Below are 24,276 nucleotides of genomic sequence, written 5' to 3'. Positions count from 1 at the left end.
TATCTCGCTCCCGTGAGCAATCCCAACAACAGTTGCCTAGAATACGCTCGCATTTATGATAATATCTGCAACTCAGATTGCTTGCAAGCACAACTCAGATTGCCCGGAAGAAGTGATGCCAAGACGCCTTGAAATAAGATTTCCTAAATTGTTGTATTCAGTGAAGGAAGAGGAATGCGATGTAGCAAAGTAGCAAAAATAGATTCATATTCTGAACGAAGCCCCATAAAAACCTTAAAAGATGGAGATGATCAACACCGATTTTAGTTTGATCCAATTATGTCCAAATTGGCTTAAGCATGGCCAAATATTCGTTAACAGATTGGCCAGACTCTTGATTAAGAATAATGAGAGTGTTGTGCAATTAATAATAATGAGCTAATCCAACAGACTAAAAATGCGTAGACAAGAAATCCCACAAACTCTTGGCGTCATCAAATGCATCAAACTGAACATGGATGGTAGGAATAGACGTATTACCGAGCCAAGTGATAATCTGATGATTTTTACTATCCTAATCTTCTAACCATTCAACAAATTTATTATCATGCTCAGTGAGTATCTTGACTGGTTTAGGAACATCGTTGGTGACAATGCGCCATAATTTATGCCCTATTAGAAAACTATTTATTTGATGGGTCCAAGTAAGATTTGTCTCATCAAGAATAGTACTAATAGGACGAAACACATGATCTTTCTCCATGTAGCTTGGCTTGGCTCAATTGGGAAAAGAAGCTTGGCTGCTCGGTAACTCGGCTCCGCTGGGAGTAGAGAAAAAAATGGCTTGCCAGCTAAGCTCCACGACTTAACTTGGCGGCTCAGCTTGGAGATTTAGCTCAGCGACTCAACTTGGAAACTCGGCTCAACAGCTTAGAGACTCGGCTCAGCTCTTCTTTTGTTGCATTTGCATCCTTTTGTTCTTCATTTTTAATTGCAACCACCTTTTAGCTTTATTTTTCACTGGAATGGAGAGATGAGAGCAAGAAAGCACACTATCATTCTGATTAGAGCAATTTTATTATAACATCTTATGGGATCTCAAGTCTTGTTTTCTTCATTTTTCATGTTCTTGGTGTCATCAAACGCATCAAATCGAACATGGATGGCAGGAATAGACGTATTGCCGAGCCAAGTGATGATCTGATGATTTTTACTATCCCAATCTTCTAACCATTCAATAAATTTATTATCATCCTCAGTGAGTATCTTGACTGGTTTAGGAATATCGTCGGTGACAATGCGCCATAATTTATGCCCTATTAGAAAACTCTTCATTTGATGGGTCCAAGTAAAATTTATCTCATCAAGAATAGTACTAATAGGATGAAACACATGATCTTTCTTCTTATGGATTGGCTTGGCTCAGTTGGGAAAAGAATCTTGGTGGCTCGGAAGCTTGGCTCAGTTGGGAGCAGAGAAAAAAATGGCTTGGCAGCTCAGCTCAACGACTTAACTTGGCGGCCCAGCTTGGAGGCTTGGCTCAGCAGCTCAACTTGGCGGCTCAGCTCAACAGCTTAGAGACTCAGCTCGGCTCAATGGGAATTTCTCGTTGGCTCAGACGACTTAGCCAGTCACAGATCAGCTCAATGGGATCAGTCGGTTGGATCTAGATCTGAATCTAGCTCAATCGAGAGGTGGAGATCGGGTACGAGCGCTTGTATCCGATGGGAAGAGATCTGGGCTTAGCTTGGAGTCACGGGCTCAATCGAGTCGTGTAGTATGAGCGCCTGGTTTGTTGGGGGTTGGATCTGATATCGACGAATAGGGAGGACAGACAATTGAGTGAACAGTGGAGAAACAACGTATGGAGTTGGGCGATTGAGTGAGCGGTGTGTTGGGATTGGTGTCCTAATTCTCCCGGAGTCTCGTAGTTTGTAAACATTATACACATTGTTATGAATAAAATAAGAGTTATTTTATTTGCATTTACTCATATCCAATAAACAAAGTTTCGTGGTTATTGTATGTAAACTTAAGCATGTATATGAGATATACAAGTGGATCATGCCTTAAGTAATAACCTAAAAGGTCTGTAGTATAAGGATTAAGGAGGGATACCTTATCCTGGTGACACTACGATACGACCCACTTTGTAGAGGTTTAAAAGTATTATGAACTACTACAGATGGTCTAATCCTGACCATTCATGTAGAGACATGCGAGCGGGGGTGCCCTATACAAAAAGTTTGTATAAGACCGAACCACAAGATGATTAGTCTCTTTATGTATCACCATTGATAATTGAGACTTACATCTCACTATAACGACCATAGGTGACATGACCTTAATCCTAAGTGTTTTGAGAACTCCTGCCTATGAGGGCGGTCCTTTGATTAGTATGGATAAGAGTAGCCAGATTTCCAACTCAACAAGTCTACCTTTTTGGAGATTTGTCTGATTAGGGAGCTGGGAACTTAGTTACACAAGACGAAATTCACTCCTTCCCCGAAGTAGGGGTAAGTAGATAGATTGCTCCCTTAAGGGCTGATTTCGGGTCTTGAACATTGTGGCTACATCCTTTCTTTGGAAGAGAGGACTCAGTTATAGTAGAACTATGACTTATGTTCATTAGAGGAATCAGTGGTACTTAAGAAGTTAGATGTAACTACAGGGGCAAAATGGTAAATTAGCCCAGATGTACTTACGAGTGGTATGTGAAAGGTTATCGCACTACTGATTGGTTGATATGGACACAGAAATATATCTATAGTAAGGAGAGTGCAGCTGTCGGTCTTTAGTAGAGTGCCCGACAGTTAACGGATGGTGGATCCCGTGACTAAAGAGTTTAGTCAGTTATTCACGTACCGTTGAAGCTTCAAGCTATAGGTACATAAGGTCCCCTTGGTAGCTTAATGGATTCAAGTTGAAAATCAGTTTTTGGGGTTAGTTTGATATGATCGGAGTGGTGTATAAGATACATCAAATGGAGGATTAATGTAAATATGATTTACATTAAGTACCATAAAATAGAAAAAGAATTATGGTTTATATGTTTCATGAGATGAAATATTAAAACTATAGATTATAATTATAATATGGTAAGTTGGTTATCATATGTATTTATAATATATTAATTATATGATAATTATTTCTTTTTCTCTAATTACCGATTGAGTGGGAGGTTATTGGTGGTTTTATGGTAACCGTGAGATAAAAAAAAATGTTTTCCTAAGTTTTAGAGAGTTACCTCACTCGGAAAATAACTCACAGGGAAAGCTATCAAGTGAAAGAATTTCACTAAGCGATAGCTGGCAGAGACTAAACGATCGTGGAGCTTTGACTATAGGATAGTTCATCAACTGATCGTAGCTAAACGATAGAGGGGCAAGTCTATACAATAGGCTGTCATTTACTACACGATCGAGCACATCATCTATACGATAGACTGTGTTACCTCCCACTTGCTCGATCGTCTATACGATCGTCGTTCTTTAGTCTCCTCCTCAAGCCAAGATCATACAGAGGTCATAACTCCTGGATTCTCACACCGAGAATACCAAGATAACCATTGTGGTGGTGTCCTCACTCACTTAGTGAATTGAGTGTGACTTTGATTGGTTCGTGGAGTCTGTGATCGTTGTGTTCATTATGTTCGTGTTGTTGCTCGTGTTGTACCAGTCGTTGTGTTCGAGCGTTGCTATTCTTAGACACTTGGAGATTGATCGAGGGAGTCGTGAAGAATGTTTCTTCAAAGGTATGCATACTCTATCCCTTGATACTCTTGTTAGCATGCTGTAATTTCGTTTTGTGCATGACCTGTTAGTTTTCGTTCTTGTACTGTAATTGTTTATGTTCAATTCGAATGGAATTTGGAACGATCCTTCCGCTGCTCATGGAAATCCTCGTATTTGATTTCTTTCACAGTTGAGCTGGGCGACGGTGTCACGACGGAATTAGGTGATTAAGCGAGTGGTAGAGTTAGGAAATTGTGAAAATGGTGGAGCTTGGCAATCAGACGGATGGACGATTTTAGTATCCACAAAAAATAAAGGATTCTAGTTGGGTTGATTACCGATCCTTCTGGACAAAAAATAAAGGCACACCCAATTGACGAACGGAGAACAGATGAAAAACAAGCAGGGGTTGGATGGTTGGACGAGTGGACATCGATAGTAATTCCCTAATTGGGCTTTGATACCAAGTGAAGAACGTATTTCGACGAGATATATTTTATAGAGAAGGTATTGGGTATAAATACAGTAGTAAGGGACTAAAAATAGGCCCTAGAAAACTCAACCAACCTAAAAATTCTCTAACAACATAGACCAAGTGTATATTGACTAAGTATATATTAATAATTGCTTTGCAATCTTTCTTAATAAGAATCAATAGAAGCACTATGGGATAGGACTTGTACTAGTACCATTTGAATGTTGCATTTTGGTGTCGTGATCCAAATTTCTTTTACATTTTTGTGTAACCTAATGATAAAAGTAAGACTCTCTCTCTTTTTGTGAATAGGGTTCTTCTACACTTCAAAAATGGTAACTTGGTACACAAGAAAGCAATTCGTACATTTTTTTTTTTTTTTACAAACCGATTTTGTGTTCTTATTTTCTTAAAGGGTTAGGTTTTTGTGTTCTTATTCTGTTGAGAGTTGTGTTTCTGTTTTTTCTTTCTGTTAAGAAGTTCTGCCTTTATTCTTGTCACCATAACATACAACTTAAAGTTAAGATTTTGACTTTGGCCCAACTCTTATTGTGCTGCAGGAATGATTCGTTAAAAGAGGACTACTTTTTCTAGGCCCAAATTCATCAACCTTAAAGATTCATATGGGTGTAGTTAAATTATTTCCATGCTTACCAAGTTTTCTTGCTTTGATAAAGGAACCATAATTTATGTGAACAATAACTGAAGCTCGCAAAAGGAACCTGACTCTGCTTTGTTCCTCCACCTATTTGCTAGTCACCAGTGGATTCTTCTCTTATCTAACTAACGAATGTTAATTGTCCTTTGAATATCTGTGGTTAAGTTTTCGTATTTAGGAGTTCATTGGTCTTTGTTTCACTCTCTTTCTGTCGCAAACAATATATTATAAGATAGAATAGATAATGATGGCTGGCATTAACTAATTTAATTATTATTTACTTGTAAAAGTTGGTTTCCTTTATATATTAACTTTTTGGTACTATATGGCATTGCCAACTTCAATAAAAGATTATTTACTCCACCTGACTATCTGTGGTTATCTTCTTTTGTAGGAGATATTATTAATTGGAGCCACCATAGGCCTAGTGATAGTTTGAGGAGCTTATGTGAGTACTGTGAATGGAGCAACTTTCTGGTACCACATTTAGATCTTTGTATGATGTACGCCTACTTATTGGAATTGCATACCATCCATCGTGATGATACATTTAGATCTTCGTGTGATGTATGCCTCTTAAACGTACATTCATTAGAGATTTCAGGATGAAGTTTTAAAAATTGTATGCCAGTCGTGTGATTACTGTGTACAATCTCACACTATTTAAGTAAAGCCCACCTCTCTCATAGTTCATAGGCTCTTCTTTTGTTGTATTTGCATCCTTTTGTTCTTCATTTTAATTAATTACAGCCACCTTTTAGCTTTATTTTTTACTGGAATGGAGAGATGAGAGCAAGAAAGCACACTATCATCCTGATTAGAGCAATTTTATTGTAACATCTTGTGGGATCTCATGTCTTGTTTTCTTCATTTTTCTTGTAAACTCTAATTGGTAGGAAACGTGGTTAATGATTCATACTCGTCATCTCTATATATTACCGTTTAGAGTCTTTACTTTTCGTTGGCTTTAGCTTAGATTCACTGTCAGTTTTTGAATTGTGAGTATATAATTGCTTTCTTTTAAAGAATATGCAAGCAATTATATTCCTTTGACTTCTCTATTTAATTTACATAATAAGTTGTAATCTAGAAAGGAAGCAAAAATGAGTTTTTTTATACTATGATTCATCTAGTGAGCAATAATATGAATTTGGTTGATGTTCTGATAAAAGTTTATGGATTGGTTGGTGTTTGTTATTTTGCACAACTTCTACATTACACGTTGTATAGAATGATGGTCATTTATGCTACAGACATAACCACTAAATGAGTTTAAATAATATTTTTTGTACATAGATTTATTTTTTCTTTTGAACTTAGATGCAAGGCTAGTGACTGCATTGGTTTGTATTGTTGTATGGTGTTGAAGTGTGGCATGTTTCCTTTTTCTTTTTTTCCTTTTTTCTTTTTTGTTTTTGAAAGAGAACTGTCTATTTATACTTTCTTCCATATGAATATTTCACCATTTTATTTTTGGATATAGAAAGTAGTTTTTGTGGATTTGTTCTGTTGCAAGATTCTGAGTGTTCCGACTTGGTGGGACTTTAGGAGAAAGTGGAATTTTATTTGATTGCTCATTTTCTAGACTACCTTAGTTATCGTGAAGATGGATAGAATCAGGTAGAATGAGAATTTGGGTGTGAACAAAGTTGGGAAAAGTATTCTAAATTAAAGTTGGTTATTGTTGGAGGAGAAATTTCGGACCAACCACGGACCGCCACGTCATTTGATAAATTAATGACGGAATTTCGAAATCGTCAAATTTGTGATCGATTAAGAGTTGACATGTGTTTCGAATTAAAATTGAGGATAAATTATGTATTTTCGTCATAGACGACGATTGAGTAAAATTAATTTCGACCAATTTGACGCTATAATTTGGGTTTTGGCCCAGTTACGCCCAAATATGGCCTTAAGGTGGGCCTAAAACGTCAAAATAGGTCTAAGCCCAGTTAATTGTGCTAAAAGCCAGACCCAAGTCCAATTAATTAGGCCCAAAGGCCAGACCCAAGTCCAATTAATTAGGCCCAAAGGCCAAGCCCAAGTCCAATTAAATTAGGCCCAAAGCCTAGGCCCATTGGCCAATCAAGGCCAGGCCCAAGTCCATGAAGCCCATCAAGGAGCTCTATAAATAGAAAAGCTCCCCTCATTTGTAAGGGTCGACAATTCTACACTCCAGAGAGCTTAGAGGGAATTCTTTACAATCAGAAGACTCTTTGCTCCTGAAGCTAACCACACTTGAAGACTGAAGTTCTTCGAAGATATAAGCATTCTGAAGACTGGAGTCCTTTGAAGATACAAGCATTTTGAAGATTGAAGTCCTTCGAAGATACAAACATTCTGACCACGCTTGAAGACTGAAACCCTTTGAAGATACAAGCATTCTGAAGACTGAAGTCTTTTGAATGTACAAGCAATTCTATATTCAGAGAGCCTAAAGAGAATTCATCAACAAGCAGAAGACTCCCAAGACTCCTAAACCTACACTCCTAGAAGACAAAAGAACCTTGAAGACATAAACACTCTTGTAATACTTCTACTTCAAGAATGTTCGATGCTTTTCTTCATCAAGTCAAGAACATCCACCCAACCGAGAGAGAAACCAAGGATCAAGTACTAGAGATCGAACCACATCGCATCAAATCAACCTCAACATCAATACCAACTTAAATTCAACTCCACGAAACAAGTTTCTTTGGAAGCCTCGTGCGAACACTAATCCTCCAAGAAGATCAACAAGTCTTCATGCCCAAAGTCATGAAGTCGAGCTCAATGCGGAGATTCATTGATGCTTCGTCAAACTCAAGTGCAGAGGATTCGCCGATGCTTCAAGCTTAAATGCGAAGGACTCGTCAATGCTTCGTCAAGCTCAAATGCGGAGGATTCATCGATATTTCAAACTCAAATACAAAGGATTCACCGATTCTCCAGGCTCAAATGTGGAGGATTCATCGATATTTCAAACCCAAATGCAAAGGATTCACCAATTCTTCAAGCTCAAGTACAGAGGATTCACCGATGCTTCGTCAAACTAAAATGCGGAAGATTTGTTGATGCTTTGTCAAACTCAAACGCAAAGGTCTCGTCAATGCTTCTTCATCTTTAAGTTCAGAGGCTCCATCTATGCTGCTCCATTTTCAAGTTCAAGATCGGTGTGCATGGCCCCACTTCCATTTTCAAGTTCAAAATTGGTGTGCATGACTCTGCTTCCATCTTCAAGTTTAAGATTAGTGTTCATGACTCCACTTCCATCTTCATTCAAGGTCGGTGCGCATGGCTCCACTCCATCTTCAAGTTTAAGGTCGGTGTGCATGGCTCCGCTCCATATTCAAGTTCAAGATCGGTGTGCATGGATCCGCTCCATATTCAAGTTCAAGGTCGGTGTGCATGGCTCCGCTCCATCTTCAAGTTCAAGGTCGGTATGCATGGCTCACTTTGCCTCTAAAGTCTGGCGTGGCTCTCTTCGTCTCTAAAGTCTGGCGTGGCTCGCTTCGTCTCCAAATTCCAACGTGGCTCTCTACGTCTCTAAATTTTACATGGCTCGCTTCGTCTCCAAAGTCTGGCGTGGCTCACTTTGTCTCCAAAGTTTGGCGTGGCTCACTTCGTCCCAAAGTCTGGCGTGGCTCATTTCGTCCCTAAAGTCTGGCGTGGCTCGCTTCGTCTCCAAAGTCTGGCATGGCTCACTTCGTCTCCAAAGTTTGGTGTGGCTCGCTTCGTCTACAAAGTCTGGCATGGCTCTCTTTGTCTTCAAAGTCTGGCGTGGCTTATGAAGACCACTTCATCTTGACAATTCAAGGCGCGACTTCGCTTCATCTTCACAAGTCAAGGCGCGATTTCGCTTCATCTCCAGAATGATGGTGCGACTTCTCTTCATCTCCAAAATGATCGTGCGACTGTCACCCACATAGAGGCTGTGTCTAGTAGGAGTCAGATCGTTGTTGGCAGAGCTGACGACCACCCCTGCAGGCTACACAATCACCCACATAGGGGTTATGTCTAGCAGAAGTCAGATCGTTGTTGGCAGAGCTGACAACCACCCCTGCAGGCTACATAGTCACTCACATAGGGGTTGTGTCTAGCAGGAGTCAGATCGTTGTTGGCGGATCACCCCTGCAGGCTACACAGTCACCCACATAGGGGTCGTGTCTAGCAAGAGTCAGATCGTTGTTGGCGAAGCTGACGACCACCCCTGCAGGTTACACAGTCGCCCACATAGGGGTTGTGTCTAGCAAGAGTCAAATCGTGTTGGTGGATTACCACAGGCTACATAGTCGCTCATATAGGGGTCATGTCCTGGAACTGACTATCGCACGTCGAACACCCCTGCTATAATATATATATATATATATAACAAAAAAAAAAAAAACCCCACCTTTTTTGCAAAGATATGAAAAAGTAAGTGAAATAACTAAGTGCAAGTCGTGATGGAAAAGTAGGCATGCGCAGCAGAATTGAGGATCAATTTTACTCTAATTGCATAAATTAAACATACAACCCTAAATTAGTTAATTAGAGTTTTTTAGAAACATTACCTTTGAAGCTCCCGAAACTCGACTATCTCCGCTCGAACACGAACCGGACAACCACTAGAGCTGGCCTACTGTCCTCTGGACTCAGAACCGGGTTGTGGGACCCGATGGATGAAGAACCCAAGAGAGAGAAAGAGATGGAAATAGTAAAGTGAAAATTGGGTTGGGTTTGGATTTTTTCACCCCAATTTTTAAAAATTAATTTTGCAAAATGTCCAAAAGTTTTTAATCCAAAATGACAAACCTATATTTATAGAAAAGGATCATGCAAAATTGCATAAAATAACTTCATAAAAATCCAACACCTATAATCCACTATCTAAGTGGACTTAATGTCTCCACTATAAGCCAACACCTAGCCCACTATTTTGTTAGTGGAATTATCCAACAAAAGTTTGGATTTTCCCACTAACTTTAGTCAAAGGGCAAAATAGTCATTTGGTCAAAGTCAAACTTTGACCGAAAAGTCAACATTTGACTTTTTATGATTTTTTTCGTGTTGACTAATTTTGACCTCCCGAGCATGAATCTACATTCATTTTCTCGAAATTCAAATCACATTTGAATATAAAGTCGGTCAAAGTTGACTTTTCAAAGTCAAAAGTCAACTCTTTGACTTTTTACATCTTTGACCATTTCTATTATTTTCGAGATTCCAAATATGAACGTATTCATACTCTTGATATTTAAATCACATTTAAATATTAAAGTTGTATCTCTAAATTGAAAAGCTGACCACTATATCACATATACTTGTCGATTTCTCTCTCTTCACCTAATTCGAACAATTCGAATTATTCTATCATATTGTTTTAAGTTTATTCCATATGAGCTAGTAGGGGAATCTAATGAACCTATAGATCATGGGTTTCAACAATCTGAGATTAGCTGGCTAAACTCTTTAGATAGAGCTAATCAACATTCGTTAACTCATGGGTCATTCCACCATAGTCCCGTAGTTGCACTCCCTTCACGATAGATATATTTGTGTGATATAACCATGATTAGTAAGCTAATCCTTCACAAATTGTTCGTAATCTCGGCTGGGACATAAAAACCGTTTTATCCCCAAGACTACATTTTATTCCTTAAGTTCCATTGATCCTCTAATGAACAATTAGTTTAAGATCCAACCTATAAATCGAACTCCTTTCGGGTCAGTGAGAGGGTGGGGCCCCTTGTTCAAGACCGGGATTCAGTACTAAAGGGTGAACAACCTATCATTCCGTCTTGCCAGCTATCCACCTGATCTTACCCCTAAAATGGGAGGCTTATTGGGCCAGCGATAATGAGTTGCCCTCACCTATGCAGATTTAAGGATAATTCCGAGTGAACAAAAGTTCATAGTTAGCTCAGGATTAAGATTAAGTTACCTAGGTCATCAATTAACGAAATAGTCAGTTTTATACATTAAGCGGCATTTAGAACGTAAAAAGTGACTATTTCATGGTTCAGTCTTATGTAATCTCTCTCCCATTTTCATGTCTCTACATGAACAGTTTAGGATCACATCGTTTGTACTAACTACAAAATGGGCCGCATCCATAGTGTCCCCAGAATAAAACGCCCAATCTTATTCATATACTATAGACCATTTTGACTATATATTTGAACTTGATCCACATTTATGTCACTACATAAAGTTCAAACTTAAACTTAATAGCCTCGGATCCTTAGTTTATTGGATTCATGAATATAGAATTTAAATTTACTAAAGATTTTCAATAACAGCTTTATTGAACAAGAATATGATATTACAAACTACGAGTTTTAAGACATAAAATCCAACAGATCATTGATAGTTCTAACTCCTGTAAAAAAAGGGGGCAAGGGGGCAAGTTAGTAAAAAAAAATACAATATAATAAAAGAAAAAAAAAAGATGAAAACGAAAAAGAAAAGGAGTGAAAAGAAAAAAATGAAATTTTCTTTAAAAAAAAAAAAAGAAGAAGAAAGAGAGGAAGAAAGGAAGAAAGGTGGAGTTTTTTTTTTGTTTTCTCTACCTTTGACTGTCTGGAATGAAAATAGTGAAGACTTTAAGCCCTATTTATAGTAACTCCACTGACTTTAGAATCCAATCAGGAAATATTAGATTTTATTGGTTAAATCTAGATTTTATTAGTTACAAAAAAATAAAAATAATAAAAATAACCATCCAAATTTTATCTTTGATGATTTTTCTTTTTTTTCATCCCTCATTTTTTAAAACTTTTGGCCATGCACCGAACCTTTTTATTAATCGCAATTTAATCCCGAATTAAATTAAATTGGGGATGAAACTTATTCCTTTATTTTTAAATTTGAGATTCTTGACTTTATCCCAAAATTAAATTAAATGGGGACAAAGCTCAAAAAAAAATTCTTTGAAAATTTGGTCATATTCCAAAAATTTTTCTTAAAACCAAAATTTTAAGTTTTCATCTCCAAATTAAATTGGGGTGAAACTTTAACTTCTATTTTTAACTCAAAAAATTGTTGAGTTTTATCTCTAAAATCAAATTAAATTAGAACAAAGCTCAATCTTATAAATTTGGCCATATTCCAAATTTCTTTCTTAAAACTAAATCTTAAAATTTTCATCTCCAAATTAAATTAAATTAGGGATGAAACTTGAATTTCATTTTAAATTAAAAAATTTTAAGTTTCATCTCTAAGTCAAATTAATTTGGGATGAAAACTGAATTCTCTTTATGTTAAAAAAAAAAAAATGAGAATTACTACGTTTCATCTCTCCAAATCAAATCAAGTTGAGATTTTTCTTAAATTAAAATTTTGGTCAGTCCCCTATTACAAATTTTAGTTAAACTCACGATTTAATTAAATTGGGAGCATTGGAGTCAAAATTGAATTACTTGCATCTCGATGTCAGCTTTATCTTTTTTCGAGATTCATCCACCCACATCTGTGCACAAATCTCGAAAAAGGGCATGTGTTAGAGGAGAAATTTCGAACCAACCACAGAGCGCCACGTCATTTTCTAAATTAATGATGAAATTCTGAAATCGTCAAATTTGTGACCAATTAAGAGTTGACATGTGTCTCGAATTGAAATTGAGGACAAATTCTGTGTTTTCGTCAGACGTCAATTAAGTAAAATTAATTTCGACCAATTTGATGCTATAATTTGGGCGTTGGCCCAATTATGCCCAAATATGACCTTAAGGTGAGCTTAAAAGCCATACCCAAATCCAATTAATTAGGCCTAAAGGCCAGACCAAAGTCTAATTAATTAGGCCCAAAGACCAGGCTCAAGTCCAATTAAATTAGGCCCATTAACCAATCAAAGTCAAGCCCAAGTCCATGAAGCCTATCAGGGAGCAAGCTTCCCTCATTTGCAAGAGTCGGTCATTCTATACTCCAGAGAGCTTAGAGGTAATTCTCTACAATTAGAAGACTCATTCATAAGCTACACTCCTAGAAGACAGAAGACCCTTAAAGACACAAACGTTCTTTTAAGACTTCTACTTCAAGAGCATTTGGTGCTTTTCTTCTAAGACTTCTACTTCAAGAGCATTCGGTGCTTTTCTTCTTCAAGTCAAGAACATCCACCCAACCAAGAGAGAATCCAGAAGCCTCGTGTGAACACTAATCCTCCAAGAAGATCAACAAGCCCAAAGACCGATCGAGTCTAAAGCCCGATCGTCCAAAAAGATCATCAAGCCCAAAAGTCGATCATCCAAGAAGACCAACAAATCTAAAGGCCGATTACCTAGAGATCAACAAGCCCAAAGGCCGATCGTTCAAAGAGATCAACCAGCTTAAAGATTATAATTTATTTTAAAAGCATCAAAATACTATGTATTAGAAATTGTACTCACTTTCCACAAAATTAATACAGATACAAAATTCAAGTTCCACGAAATAGTTATCTAAAATGTTTTACTTTTAGAAAAAAAAATGGGAAAGTTGATTTTCTAAACTGCCCTCCCACTTGCTAGGAGATGTGTATAGGGGTGTATTGATGATTTTTTATTATTATTATTATTATTATTATTATTATTATTATTATTATATATTTTGGCTCCAACAAAGTTGATTTGCTTTTAGTGATTTTGTGGATTCAATGATTAAATTTTAGGGATCTCATTACTCAATAACGTTTTTAAGCTGCTTCTGTTAAGGTGTAGAGCTTTTAGAAAGAAAACAACTATAGCTAAAACCAGTAGAAATCTTGTTATATATATGGAAGAAACTGGAAGTTGTAGATCTTCAATCATTGGCACGCTTTTATGGAGCATAGCAGTCTTTTAATAAATATTTTCAAAATATTTTAAGTTAATTTGAGTCATGAGTATCTAAGTTATTTCCTTGCAATAACTTCTACACATGGCAGGGATGCATCTAAATAAAAAAACGTCATTGCATGAAGGTCATGTCAGACAAATTAAGTAAAATAGCCAAATGATTAAGTTATCTGGTTTATAACTTGCAGGTTAACTTCTAAGAATGAGTTGTTTTGGAATGTTCATGAAAGGATTAGTAGATTGGTGGGTTTGTGTTATTTGAATCTAATCTCAAATGTCTTTTCTAATAGCTGACTTATGAGTTATTTCTTATTGCTTTATTTTGTTATTCAATCAAGCTTCCCAATGGAAGCTCGACCAGTATGAGAAAGCTGTTGAAGATTGCACTGCTGCTCTTCACGCACAACCTTCTTACAGCAAAGCCAAACTCTGATTGCAATGCTAAAGTAAGTAAATTTTGCCTCAAAGTAGCTTCCTTTTTTGTACCTTCTTTAAGTTGTTTGTAAAATATTTGGCATAAGTTTTTTATCAGATGGAAAAATGGGAGGCTTCGAGACACCAGGAAATGAAGAAGTAGGTTCTAGCCAGGAAATTAAGGCACAACTTCAACTCAGAAAGAAACATAGGGAAGATGTCAACGACTTCAAACTTGGCTCCAATTTGGTATCTGTTTCTATCTATGATCGTTTTAGGCTTCTTGTTACTTCTCCTGGTAAGTTACAATAAAAAATAAGAAGAAAACTAAAATACCCATATAAAAAGTTTACATCTTTTTTTGAAGTAGAGGTTTGAATTGGTAGGGATGCTTGTGGTTTTGTTCTGCAACAAAGGCAGCCAAAAACAGGAGATAGAAGTGTTGAGCAAGTTTACAAGAGGTTTCCATTAGTTAACTTTCTCAAGGTAAAACTCTACTTGACATTTTACTTTCTGATTGTTTACAAGAGGTTTGAAGACTAGTTTCTTTTTTTTTCTTTTTTGTTTGCACACAAATTTCTCTTAAATCAAAAATTTCTCTACAAGGTTTTGTTTATGTTTTTGCATTCTCCAAATCAAATGAATAATGCATTTTTTACAACTCAATTGTGCTTAATAAAATAAGAGCAATTTAGGAATGTAGGTTGTTAGTCAACTAATAAAGCATGCCTAAAATTGTTTTAAAAAACTCTAGTTGATCTTATGTTCTTAAAGTTTTTGTTGGATATTTTGGTAGCATGGAATTTTGGCAGTAATTTATACTTGTTGAGTTCTAACAAAGATTATTATAAGTGTTATAAGTTGTTTGTGGCTTTTTGGTCACTATGCATTCTTTTTTATATTTCAATGATACCATCACATTTTTTTTGTTGTTAATCTTCTTGATAAGTAATTGATGGAATTATTGAGCTACAAATTGTTGCTTGCTTGATTTTCTTGTGGATTATGGCAATTCCTTGTCTCTATTTGCACATTAGTGTTTATGTATCAAGTATATGTTCATTTTTTTTTATTCATTTGACTCCATGTCATTAAAGTAGCTGGTTTTTCTTGGACCAACTTCTTGAGTTTCTTGTGGTTGCATTTCTTTTGTGGGTATGTCAAGTTCCTATGTTGGATCATTTGAAACAGTGTAATTGGGATATGAAGGAAAGCCTATTGTCAATGTTGGATAATTTTTATTTCCCCCTTTCCTGTTGATTTTACTTTAAGGTTTTAGGAGTTAGCACTTTTCTCTGTCTAAACTTTGTTTTCGATTTTATGGTTGGAGATATCTTTTGAAGTACCTTGGTGTCCCATTCTTCAAGAAAGATAAAAGTGTACTCACTTGTAGTATTCTACTTTGTTGTAGCAACTATATAATACAATAATTTTGAACAGACTTACTGAATTTCATGTTTTGTGAACTAGTTCATGTTGTTGGATTACATTTAGCGAGTACTTTTATCTTGTATTGTTTATATAATCTTTTTATTATTGAGAATTATTGAATGTTTTATTTTGAAGTGTAAATAGTTTATAAAATTTCAATTTTGATTGGAAGTTACTGTATTTAACTTACTGTAGAAGTATTTCATGTGTGTGGATTTAGCTATAAATGAATACTTGAAGAAAATTTTATCAAATAAATCTAATATTTTACATGATATTTAAATTTTAAATAATGAATTTATTTCTAGCACCAAAATAAATTATGTGAAAAAAAAAATTATTGTTAATAAGAAGGTTACCTTTCATAGCCATGAGTAAAAGTTACAACAAATTTTATAGCGAAAAAGAAAAGCTATCAAAAGTCTATTATAATAATTATAGTATTTAGAAAAGACTAAATGATGTTCTTATAGCATAGGATTAAAGCTATAAATATTATGTTGTAGCATTAAAAAATGCTATTAGAAACTAAAGATAGCACATTATTTTAGCTATATAAACATATTATAACCTTTTAAAACAATGCTATAAAATGTTTTTATAGCAACGTATATAAGTTATATCATCATATATTATTATAACATCCAACTAGCTTTACAAAAATGCTATAAAAGTCCCAGACTTTTAGTAACATGGATTGTCAGGACATTCGAAAAAGTCTATAAAAAGTTTATTATAGCTTTTTTTTGTCAATTATCATATCCATTATTTCTTGTAAGTCATCCTGGTGAAATGTAAGTCTCTTCAAGTAACAGTTTATAAAGAGAGACTAATCAATTTGTGGTCCGATCTTATATAAACTCTTTGTATAGGATAGTCCCGCTTACATATCTCCACATATATGATCAAGATCATATCGTTTATAACACCTTACAACAATTGTAACAATTACAAAACGGGTCATATCCATAATGTCACCAGAATAAGGTGTCCGACCTTGCCCATCTACTACAGACCATTCAGGTTATTACTTAAACATGATCCACCTGTATGTCTCCACATACATGTTTAAGCTTCATCAAATAACCTTTAATCTTAGTTTATTGGTTGGGGGTTAATGCAACTAAATTTCAAATAAAATAACAACTTATTTTATCAAATAAATTTACAAACTACGAAACCATGAGATTTAGGACATCAACCCCAACAGAACTACTTCAAAGGTAATATTTTCTTCTCCTTGATTTTCTTCCTTGTTTTTAACATGCTTAGTTAAATATGTTTAAGTTTTTGTTAAATATGTGCTTTAAATTTACGTTTCAAATTAACCAAAAAAAAAGTAGAGAATCTCATGTTTAATTCAAAACGTAAGTTTTTGTTAATTAATAAAGGGCTTCTTACAGAGTTGGTAAATAAATTTCAAAAATTAGGCTCATAGCCCAAACTTATTACTTTTGTAAAAATGATAAAAATAAAATAAAATAAGTCTAACCCACGTGGTACACTTGATACCTTCGATACACTTGATACACTACTGATATACACTTGATACACTTGATACACTGGTGATACATAACTGTAATACTATTGATAGACACTTGATTCACTTGATCTACTACTAGTATACACTCGTAACACTTGGTATCTTTGATACACTACTGATATACACTTCTATTTTATTGATATATACTGATACACTTGATACTCGCAAATGCTCTCTCCATTTGTCTCTCTATATATTTCAGCCAGCAAAATTAGAATTGGTGGCGGAACACGAATGACGCTGGACAAACGGTTGAAGATTGTTGAAAATGACAAGATAATAAAGGGTTTTAAGTTTGATGGCAATAAAGTAATTGTGTATAATGGCATTTAAGTAATTAAAAGTTGATGACTATTTTGAAATTAAATAAATCTTCATCATTTTAGGGCACCCACCATGAGAGATCAAAAAAGAAAAAAAGTGGCAGATGTAACACACACATTTTGAGAGAGAGAGTCTGAAAGTTCTACAGCCTTGAGAGAGAAGCCATGGGTCTGGGTTTTTTCTTATCGGTGGTTGACGACGCCAGTGTCCTCAGTTGAGGGTAGTCGTTCGTCTTCTGATCTGCGACGTGGGTTGTCTTGGTAATGCATTATATCAGCCACGTAGGTCTCCAATTTCACCGAGTTGCTTTCGGTGTGTGGGTATCGGTCTACAGAGGTTAAGTTCGCGTGTGGGCTTCAGTTTCAGGGGCTATTTTCGACAGTTTTGGGTCTCGATATCAGACACATTTGATCGTCAGATTGTCTCTCAGTACGATGGGTGTTCGATATCAGACACATTTGGTCGTCGGATTGTCTCTCAGTACGATGGGTGTTCGATGGAAAGATACGCGTGATAATTAAAAATATGTATGACACATCTGCCATATCCCATTCCTAAATTACTATCCATTACAATTTTCCGTTAATAAATATATATTATTATACTTGAATTATATTCAAATATAATCCTCTCTCATAACGTACGGTTTAAATATGAATCTCATTCACATTAATTTTAATCTATAGTTTAATATGAATCTCATTCATATAATTAATATTTTAATCTTATTCAAAATTAACTATATATTATAATGTATCCATATACATAATATTAATTGCATCTCATACAATTAAATTATATTCTCTTATTTAATTTGAACAATTCAAACTAAATGACTCTTATTTTATTCTTAGTGAGCTAGCAAGAGGACCTAACGAACCTACAGATTAAAAAGTTCTATGATATGAAATTAATTAATTATATTCTTTAATTAAATTAACGAAATTCATTAACTGTGGTCACTCCACTAAAGACCCACAGTTGTACTCTTCGTACTGTAAATATATTTGTGTGTCCATAGATATGATCAATTATCGATAAGTCAACTCTCCACAAATTGCTTGATCTTACTCCTTAAGTCCTACTGATCTTCTAATGACAATCTGTTTATGATCCTACCATAAATAAAACCCTCTCGAGTCAATGAGAGGGAGGAGCCCAATTGGTCAAGACCTGGAGTCAGCACTAAAGGGAGCAATCCATCTACTTACCCTAGAGATGGGAAGGAGTGAATTCCATCTCGTGTAGTTATGTTCCTAGCTCTCTACTAAAAAATCCCAAAAATGTTAAGCTTATTGAATCAGCAAGTCGACTCACTCTGACCCATATAAATCAAATGACTGCCCGTATAGACAGGAGTTCATAACTCACGTAGGATTAAGGTCAAGTTACCTTTGGCCATCCTATGAAATATTAATTTCTTCAGTCATCAGTCTTATAAAGATAGATTAATCATTTCACGGTTCGGTCTTATACAAACTCTTTGTTTAGGATACCCCACTCGCATGTCTCCATGAACGATTTGGATCAGACCGTTTGTTACACTTTAAGTTTTTGTAATATTTATAAAGTGGGTCGTATCCGTACTGTCACCAAGATAAGGCACATAATCTTATCCATATACTACGGACCATTTAGGTTATTATTTGAATATGATCCATCTGTATGTCTACTATATATTGTTCAAGTTATTAAAATAATCTTAGATCTTTCTTTTAATGGCTAATTGTATATATAAAATAATCAATCATTATTTCAAATAACTTATTAACTACAAGACTTTAGAGCATACATCCCGACACAAGAAGGGAATTTTTTTTTATTAAAGGCTACAAGAAGATAAGTTATTTTCTCACTTACAAATTTTTCACTTTCGCTTATTTTTCAGAATAGATCTACTCATATAGTGTGTAGATCTATGATATATTTATTTGAGAATCTATTACAAAGTGAAAAATATAACTGTTGGAGATCAAATATGTTGCGGTTGATGCTTTAAATCTCATAGAGTCCTATAATTTGTAATTGTATTATATAATTTTTTATTTATATAATAAAATATATGATGTTTTATTTCAAAATTAGTTGCATTAACCAAACTAATAAACTAACATCCAAGGTTATCTTGTAGTTTAAAACATGTATGTAGAGACATACGAGTGGATCATGTTTAAGTGATAACCTAAATGGTCTATAGTAGATGGATAAGGTTGGATACCTTATCCTGGAGACACTACGAGCATAGCCCGCTTTGTAGATGTTACAATTATTGTAAAGTGCTACAAATGATCTGATCCTGATCATTCATGTGGAGACATGTGAATGAGGATATTCTATACGAAGGAGTTTGTATAAGACCGGACCACGAAATATTTAGTTTCATTATATAATACCGTTCATAATAGAGACTTACATTTCACCAAGATAACCATAGGTAACATGACCTGAATCTTGAGTTAGTTGTGAACTCTTGCCCATGAAGGTGGTTCTTTGATTTGTATGGGTGAGAGTGGTTAGATCGTCGACTCAATAAGCCTACCATTTTGAGGATTTGTCTAATTGGGGAGCTGGGAACGCAACACACAAGAAGGAATTCACTCATTCCCCAATATCGGGACAACATAGGAATCTCATGGTCCAACCTAATGGAGGAGACCATAGGATGTGTTGATACACTTCCTTCTCCCACTTACTATGAACTACGTCCCCTATTCACCTTGATATTGACCCATGCAAACACTTTACGAATGGAGGTCACTCCCAGGGTGACTCAAAGTCGAGCATGAGTCTCACAGTGTGAACTCTTAAGAACGTGAGAGTTAAAAACAATATATCGTATATATTATTAATCTCCCACTAAAGTGTTCTATTTGTTTTGGGTAAATATTTATTTAGATATATTCTGGCTAATAAATACAACCAAAGTTTAGGTGTTTATCCAAGTATAACATTTATATTTAAATTTAACCTACGATATCTAAGTGATAAACCAATTAATTACCTCACATCGCTCACGCATGCTCATAAAGCCGAGTTAACAATGCTCAAGAACTGGCTAAAATTCCTAGGTAGCAAGTGTTTCGTAAACCGTCAACTTAAGTATTTCCAGCCTTAGATGGGACTTTAGCTCGGGTGAGTTTGTAACTATAGTTTTACAAGATAACAACTTATTTTAATTAATTAAAACAAGTTGTTATTTGTTAACTCTAAGTGATCATACATCTTATCTTTGTTATAAATTTTAAATGTCAAATTCATTTTATAACACTTTATAAAACTATGGACATATTTTTCCATCCATAACATATATCAAGCATTTCATAATTTAATATAACATATTATATTAAACACATGAAATCCTAGATCATGCATACTATATATTATAACAAATTATAACATACTTTCAATGCATGATACATGCTTCCTGTGGTGAGACTTTAAACCTACATGGCATACATTATGTACATACAAGATTTAATTTAATTATAACATGCATCAAATGTATTAATAATTAAACATGCACTGATATAGACAAGTTTTGGCATCCTAAGCAAGTAAACAAGCTAAATTATTACAACTATAAACAAAATTAAGCCTTGTACTGCCTCTGGACCACTCGAACTGACTCGAACCGGACCTCCAAGGCAAGAAATTAGGTGAATCGGTCCAAAATTGAGCTGAATCGGACCCCTTGACCTGAACCAGAGAACCAAAACCACCCGAACCGGACGAAGCTCACGTGTGCGTTTTTGGGCTGCTTGATGAGCAGCGTTACAATGCTGTGAGGACAATAGCAAAACTGCTACTTTTAGCTGTTGAATATGCTTCCAAGCTTCTTCAATTACAACCTAATTGCAATACTATTAACTCTAACAAATTTACATACTCTTAATCAAACATTAAGGCCCATAAAGAAAGAGCCAATTACAAAATTTACAACATAATTGAAGAGAAATTTGATGTCAAAACTGTAATATATCCATATCAGCACCAATTCCATACAACCTATGAAAAATCCCATCAAGCTAAAATTAACGTAAATTGAGTACTTAGATCATGCTCTAATACCAATTGATGATGTTGACATTCAACAAATGGAAGTAATAAGGATTTTAAGCACTCTAGTTACATTAATTTGAGATTCAAAGCATGCTTGTTCAGAAACTTAAGAATTGGGTTTCACCTTTGAAGAACTCTAAATTAGCTCCAATCTTCAGCTTGATTCTCCTTTCCAATGGGTTGTAGACCAAGTGTCTTCCCTACTATTCTCTGGCCTTGGGTTAGATGGTGGGATCCAAAATGAGAGTTAATTTCAAGGAATTCTATGAGAGCTTTCTGGTTTTATGGTATCTATGAGATGAAGAATCAATTCTTCATCCAATTTCAATTTTGCATCAGCTTCCTTCAGCTAGTTGAAATTCCTTTTTAATCTTATATTACCTGCAATCAAATTACCCTTTAATTTGACACCAAAACATGCATTATGTAAGCGAAAATGGAGGTGGATGAAATTAGAAACATCCACTAACAAATTAGTGTGATTTTTTCAAATAAAATGATTTTTACTCATAAATCATTTTTTAAACAAATTTTGTTTTCTAATAAAATTAAATATTATTTTATATAAAATTAATTTAAATGATTCATTTTAAATAAAATTAATTTTAAATAATTAATTAAAAATTTAATATCAAATACTAAATCATTTAAACCACAAATATTTTAACATGAATCCTTATTCATGTTTTAATATTTAAATTATATTTAAATATTTTTCAACTCTCCTATTTGGTTTAATTCGATAATGAAAAGTTTAATTATATTGTATATAATTAATAATTTTCTTAATTCAAATTTGAACGTTTTAAATTTTCTCATCACACTATTTGAAGGTTTAGTCCGTTTATGAGTTAGTAGAGGAACTTAATGGACCTACAGATCATGAGCTCCAACGATCTAAGATTAATTGGCTAAACTCTTTTAACCGAATTAACCAACATTCGTTAATTACCGGGTCACTCCATTAAAGCCAGATAGTTGCACTCTTCTCACTGTAAATATATTTCTATTCACTTGATTTAACCATGATCAGTAAATTAATCATTCATAGGTTGTTCATATTAACAATTGGGTCAAAATTACCGTTTTACCCTTGTAATACATCTTGCTTCTTAAGTCTCCATCAATCCACTAATGAACAATTGGCTTATAGTCCTACAATAAACCGAGTCCCTCTCAGTCATAGAGAGGGCGGGGCCCCTTGTTTAAGACTAGGAGTCAGTACTTAAGGGAACAATCTATCTACTAGTCCTGAAATCGAGTAGGAGTGAATTTCATCTTGCAAGACTATGTCTCCAGCTATCTACTCGGTTTTACCCCTAAAATGGGAGGCTTATTAAGCGGTGATGTTGAGCCTTGCAGATTAAAGGATAATTCCGAATAAATAGGAGTTCATAGTCAGCTCAGGATTGAGATCGAGTTACTTTAGATCATCGAGTTGAAATAGTCAGTTTTAACAGTAAACAGTGTTATAAAGAAAAGTGACTATTTTATGTCTAGTCTTATGCAAACATCTTTTGTATAGGATGCCCCCGCTCATATGTCTTCACATGAACGATTTCGAAATCACATCATTTGTATCAATTACAAAGCAAGTCACACCCATAGTGTCCTCAAGATAAGGTACTCAATCTTATCATTATACTTATAGGCCGTTTTGGCTATATATTAAAACTTGATTCACTTTTATGTCTTTACATATAGTTTAAGTATTCACGCTATAGCCAGGGGTTCATTGGTTTATTAGATTTAGGCTATTACAAGTGCAATTTACACGTTCAATAACAACTTTTTTGAATAAATCTCAATAACAACTTTATTGCAAATAGAATATGTTTAAAGATTACAAACTGTGAGTTTTAGGACATACAACCCAACAAACTTCTACTTGGACTACAACTCCAGTGGGTTTACATATATATAAATATATACAATGTTGAGTATGAGAGAATAAATATAAATACAATAAACTAGGGCATCCAAATAACCATGAGTTCTCCCACTTGCCTTAGATTTATGAATCTTATAGTCTTAATCCAACTAGGTGACCCTTGAACACTTTAGTTATGAGGGCCTTTGTAAAAGAATCAACTAGATTCTCTTCTGAGGCGATTTGCATGATGATCATGTGTCCTCAGTGAACTATCTCCCTGATGAGATGAAATTTGCGCTCAATATGCTTCCCACGCTTATGGCTCCTCGATTCTTTGGAATTTGCAACTGCTTCACTGTTATTACAATAGAGGATGATTGACAGATGCATATTTGGAACTAATTCCAAATTGGTCAAGAACTTCCTTGACCATACTGCTTCTTTTATTGCTTCATATGCAAGTACAATTTTTTCATTTCAGCTTATGTTCATACTTATTCTCATCGGTATGTTGCTAGTTTCCACCTTTTGAGTGATTAGGCTTAGGGTTTCCTTTCAGAAATAACCCTTCACCACTTGGATGTTCCCTTTTCATAGATTGCAGCTTAATTTCCTTTGTTCTCAAGGCTGAAATAATAGGATCTGTGGTTATAAACTCTCTTTCATACTTCATTGCATTTTTACTTCTTTGTAGGATTTCAATAGAGAGTTAAGAAGTACATAGGCTTCATTTTCATCATCTGTTTCTCTCCTAAGTTCTTAAATTCAGAAACAATCTTCTTGAATTCATCAAGATTGTTTGACAAAGATTTTGATGAATCCATCTTAAATGTGAAGAACTTCTCCCTTAAGTACATCTTATTTGAAAGATCTTTTGTGGCAAATAACTCTTCTAATTTAGTTCAAATCTTGTAGGTTGTCGCTTGATCTAAGACTCGTCTCAAAACGTTGTTACCGAGATTTAGAACTAAGGTACCATAGGCTGTCAGCTCCCAATCTTCTCTTTCTTGTACTAACACTGTATTTGGAAGTGGGCCTCGTGAGCCTTTAGTTG

The sequence above is a fragment of the Benincasa hispida genome, chromosome 4, assembly GCF_027475165.1.
Source record: "Benincasa hispida cultivar pf3 chromosome 4, pf3_genome.v1.1, whole genome shotgun sequence".
In the NCBI taxonomy this organism is placed as follows: domain Eukaryota; kingdom Viridiplantae; phylum Streptophyta; class Magnoliopsida; order Cucurbitales; family Cucurbitaceae; genus Benincasa; species Benincasa hispida.
The sequence above is the reverse complement of the archived record's forward strand: the minus strand, read 5'-3'. Positions refer to the sequence as shown.